This window comes from Brienomyrus brachyistius, chromosome 2 (assembly GCF_023856365.1).
Source record: "Brienomyrus brachyistius isolate T26 chromosome 2, BBRACH_0.4, whole genome shotgun sequence".
In the NCBI taxonomy this organism is placed as follows: Eukaryota; Metazoa; Chordata; class Actinopteri; order Osteoglossiformes; family Mormyridae; genus Brienomyrus; species Brienomyrus brachyistius.
The window spans coordinates 38,949,457-38,954,456 of NC_064534.1; the positions used below are offsets into that span (position 1 = coordinate 38,949,457).

General features: G+C 44.8%; 4 non-coding genes across 4 annotated transcripts; all 4 read left to right on the forward strand.

The window, feature by feature from the left end:
* The first annotated feature begins 421 nt into the window (after window positions 1-421).
* On the forward strand, window positions 422-540 carry LOC125736161 (5S ribosomal RNA). Its single transcript, XR_007395445.1, has one exon. It is a non-coding gene; the product is annotated as a 5S ribosomal RNA (ribosomal RNA).
* A 1,079-nt stretch (window positions 541-1,619) lies between these two features.
* On the forward strand, window positions 1,620-1,738 carry LOC125732624 (5S ribosomal RNA). The gene has a single exon (XR_007391999.1). It is a non-coding gene; the product is annotated as a 5S ribosomal RNA (ribosomal RNA).
* Window positions 1,739-2,814: 1,076 nt separating this feature from the next.
* LOC125735460 (5S ribosomal RNA) lies at window positions 2,815-2,933 on the forward strand. Its single transcript, XR_007394756.1, has one exon. It is a non-coding gene; the product is annotated as a 5S ribosomal RNA (ribosomal RNA).
* Window positions 2,934-4,013: 1,080 nt separating this feature from the next.
* Window positions 4,014-4,132, forward strand: LOC125733333 (5S ribosomal RNA). The gene has a single exon (XR_007392680.1). It is a non-coding gene; the product is annotated as a 5S ribosomal RNA (ribosomal RNA).
* The last annotated feature ends 868 nt before the right edge of the window (window positions 4,133-5,000 follow it).

Below are 5,000 nucleotides of genomic sequence, written 5' to 3' on the forward strand. Positions count from 1 at the left end.
ACAGCGCGAAGTTTTGGGGAAGCATGTGATTCAGCAGCTACCAGTGGGCTTCGTGCGGCGGAGATTTTGTGGCTGTTAGCAGAGTTGATAACAGAGGGTCGTTAAGAGAAGCCTGCATGCAGTAGGCAAAGGAGTAATGTTTGCCGGCGGGGGACGTGCGGCGATTAACCTGTGCGGTAGTGAAAAGGAGTTAAAAAGAAGGAAGTGTGCGGATGCGGAAAGAATGGAATAATTGTGGTAGGCTGCCGGCTGAGTAGTTTGGTGAATGTTTGGTGTGGGTCCGGCGCTGCCGATTGGATGGTGGGGCTGCAGTGTGAGTCAGATAAAAAAAAAAAAAAAGAACATTAGTACTATCCAATGGGACCAACTGGCATGTATAGAGGCGTGTAATGCAAAAGGGCTGTTTTTGGTAGCATATCTCGCTTACGGCCATACCACCCTGAACACGCCTGATCTCGTCTGATCTCGGAAGCTAAGCAGCGTAGGGTCTGGTTAGTACTTGGATGGGAGACCACCTAGGAATACCAGGTGCTGTAAGCTTTTCTCACTTTTACTTTATACAGGGGGCGCTCCACTTCACGATTAATTTAAATCTATCACTCCCCTTCCATTTTACTATTTTATATATATATTTTTTTTTTCTCTGATTCATAAAGGCAGCTTTTAGAAACCGTTTTACTCTAAATACTTCCTGGTAATTCAAGGTGCTGTAAGCTGTTCGTGCCTTTATTCCACCAGGGCGCGATCTTCTCACAAACTTGAAGACTGTCACTCCCCATTCACGTTTTACAACTTATTGTTAATGATAAAGAGACAGCTTTTTACACACAGTTTTAAACAAAGTACTGATATTATTCCTCTTCAACTGACCGCTTTGTTTTCTATGCAAAAACCACTTCGCCACAGAAGACTCGATATTATTGGCATAGCAAGTTCTGCTCTTCTCCTTTCAAAACTTGCTAAAAGCTGTATTTAAAAGAACAGATTGGCCGGGGTAATTCACACCCTTCTATGCCAGCTTAATGTTTAGGTTAGTGGGAATCACAGAGGAATTAGGGATGGAAACTTCTTTGCTGGTGGTAGAAGCGGTCTGCTGAATTTTTAGAGAGAAGAGGCTGTCGGTGTTTGAATGTAGAAAATTGTTCTGGCTGCAGCCTGCAGTATGGACTTGTTGGTGTGTGTAGCTCCCAGTGTTCTGACAGCGCGACGTTTTGGGGAAGCATGTGATTCAGCAGCTACCAGTGGGCTTCGTGCGGCGGAGATTTTGTGGCTGTTAGCGGAGTTGATAACAGAGGGTCGTTAAGAGAAGCCTGCATGCAGTAGGCAAAGGAGTAATGTTTGCCGGCGGGGGACGTGCGGCGATTAACCTGTGCGGTAGTGAAAAGGAGTTAAAGAGAAGGAAGTGTGCGGATGCGGAAAGAATGGAATAATTGAGGTAGGCTGCCGGCTGAGTAGTTTGGTGAATGTTTGGTGTGGGTCCGGCGCTGCCGATTGGATGGTGGTGCTGCAGTGTGAGTCAGATAAAAAAAAAAAAAAAAACCAGGAGTAGGATCCAATGGGACTAACTGGCATGTATAGACGCGTGTAATGCAAAAGGGCTGTTTTTGGTAGCGTCTCTCGCTTATGGCCATACCACCCTGAACACGCCCGATCTCATCCGATCTCGGAAGCCAAGCAGGGTAGGGTCTGGTTAGTACTTGGATGGGAGACCTCCTGGGAATACCAGGTGCTGTAAGCTTTTCTCACTTTTTCTTTATACAGGGGGCGCTCCACTTCACGATTAATTTAAATCTATCACTCCCCTTCCATTTTACTATTTTATATATATATATATTTTTCTCTCATTCATAAAGGTAGCTTTTACACACCGTTTTACTCTAAATACTTCCTGGTAATTCAAGGTGCTGTAAGCTGTTCGTGCCTTTATTCCACCAGGGCGCGATCTTCTCACAAACTTGAAGACTGTCACTCCCCATTCACGTTTTACAACTTATTGTTAATGATAAAGAGACAGCTTTTTACACAAAGTTTTAAACAAAGTACTGATATTATTCCTCTTCAACTGACCGCTTTGTTTTCTATGCAAAAACCACTTCGCCACAGAAGACTCGATATTATTGGCATAGCAAGTTCTGCTCTTCTCCTTTCAAAACTTGCTAAAAGCTGTATTTAAAAGAACAGATTGGCCGGGGTAATTCACACCCTTCAATGCCAGCTTAATGTTTAGGTTAGTGGGAATCACAGAGGAATTAGGGATGGAAACTTCTTTGCTGGTGGTAGAAGCGGTCTGGTGAATTTTTAGAGAGAAGAGGCCGTCGATGTTTGAATGTAGAAAATTGTTCTGGCTGCAGCCTGCAGTATGGACTTGTTGGTGTGTGTAGCTCCCAGTGTTCTGACAGCGCGACGTTTTGGGGAAGCATGTGATTCAGCAGCTACCAGTGGGCTTCGTGCGGCGGAGATTTTGTGGCTGTTAGCGGAGTTGATAACAGAGGGTCGTTAAGAGAAGCCTGCATGCAGTAGGCAAAGGAGTAATGTTTGCCGACGGAGGACGTGCGGCGATTAACCTGTGCGGTAGTGAAAAGGAGTTAAAAAGAAGGAAGTGTGCGGATGCGGAAAGAATGGAATAATTGTGGTAGGCTGCCGGCTGAGTAGTTTGGTGAATGTTTGGTGTGGGTCCGGCGCTGCCGATTGGATGGTGGGGCTGCAGTGTGAGTCAGATAAAAAAAAAAAAAAACCAGGAGTAGGATCCAATGGGACTAACTGGCATGTATAGAGGCGTGTAATGCAAAAGGGCTGTTTTTGGTAGCATATCTCGCTTACGGCCATACCACCCTGAACACGCCTGATCTCGTCTGATCTCGGAAGCTAAGCAGGGTAGGGTCTGGTTAGTACTTGGATGAGAGACCGCCTGGGAATACCAGGTGCTGTAAGCTTTTCTCACTTTTACTTTAAACGGGGGGCGCTCCACTTCACGATTAATTTAAATCTATCACTCCCCTTCCATTTTACTATTTTATATATATATATTTTTTTTTTCTCTCATTCATAAAGGCAGCTTTTAGAAACCGTTTTACTCTAAATACTTCCTGGTAATTCTAGGTGCTGTAAGCTGTTCGTGCCTTTATTCCACCAGGGCGCGATCTTCTCACAAACTTGAAGACTGTCACTCCCCATTCACGTTTTACAACTTATTGTTAATGATAAAGAGACAGCTTTTTACACACAGTTTTAAACAAAGTACTGATATTATTCCTCTTCAACTGACCGCTTTGTTTTCTATGCAAAAACCACTTCGCCACAGAAGACTCGATATTATTGGCATAGCAAGTTCTGCTCTTCTCCTTTCAAAACTTGCTAAAAGCTGTATTTAAAAGAACAGATTGGCCGGGGTAATTCACACCCTTCAATGCCAGCTTAATGTTTAGGTTAGTGGGAATCACAGAGGAATTAGGGATGGAAACTTCTTTGCTGGTGGTAGAAGCGGTCTGGTGAATTTTTAGAGAGAAGAGGCCGTCGATGTTTGAATGTAGAAAATTGTTCTGGCTGCAGCCTGCAGTATGGACTTGTTGGTGTGTGTAGCTCCCAGTGTTCTGACAGCGCGACGTTTTGGGGAAGCATGTGATTCAGCAGCTACCAGTGGGCTTCGTGCGGCGGAGATTTTGTGGCTGTTAGCGGAGTTGATAACAGAGGGTCGTTAAGAGAAGCCTGCATGCAGTAGGCAAAGGAGTAATGTTTGCCGACGGAGGACGTTCGGCGATTAACCTGTGCGGTAGTGAAAAGGAGTTAAAAAGAAGGAAGTGTGCGGATGCGGAAAGAATGGAATAATTGTGGTAGGCTGCCGGCTGAGTAGTTTGGTGAATGTTTGGTGTGGGTCCGGCGCTGCCGATTGGATGGTGGGGCTGCAGTGTGAGTCAGATAAAAAAAAAAAAAAAACCAGGAGTAGGATCCAATGGGACTAACTGGCATGTATAGACGCGTGTAATGCAAAAGGGCTGTTTTTGGTAGCATCTCTCGCTTACGGCCATACCACCCTGAACACGCCTGATCTCGTCTGATCTCGGAAGCTAAGCAGGGTAGGGTCTGGTTAGTACTTGGATGGGAGACCGCCTGGGAATACCAGGTGCTGTAAGCTTTTCTCACTTTTACTTTAAACGGGGGGCGCTCCACTTCACGATTAATTTAAATCTATCACTCCCCTTCCATTTTACTATTTTATATATATATATTTTTTTTTTCTCTCATTCATAAAGGCAGCTTTTAGAAACCGTTTTACTCTAAATACTTCCTGGTAATTCAAGGTGCTGTAAGCTGTTCGTGCCTTTATTCCACCAGGGCGCGATCTTCTCACAAACTTGAAGACTGTCACTCCCCATTCACGTTTTACAACTTATTGTTAATGATAAAGAGACAGCTTTTTACACACAGTTTTAAACAAAGTACTGATATTATTCCTCTTCAACTGACCGCTTTGTTTTCTATGCAAAAACCACTTCGCCACAGAAGACTCGATATTATTGGCATAGCAAGTTCTGCTCTTCTCCTTTCAAAACTTGCTAAAAGCTGTATTTAAAAGAACAGATTGGCCGGGGTAATTCACACCCTTCAATGCCAGCTTAATGTTTAGGTTAGTGGGAGTCACAGAGGAATTAGGGATGGAAACTTCTTTGCTGGTGGTAGAAGCGGTCTGGTGAATTTTTAGAGAGAAGAGGCCGTCGATGTTTGAATGTAGAAAATTGTTCTGGCTGCAGCCTGCAGTATGGACTTGTTGGTGTGTGTAGCTCCCAGTGTTCTGACAGCGCGACGTTTTGGGGAAGCATGTGATTCAGCAGCTACCAGTGGGCTTCGTGCGGCGGAGATTTTGTGGCTGTTAGCGGAGTTGATAACAGAGGGTCGTTAAGAGAAGCCTGCATGCAGTAGGCAAAGGAGTAATGTTTGCCGGCGGGGGACGTGCGGCGATTAACCTGTGCGGTAGTGAAAAGGAGTTAAAAAGAAGGAAGTGT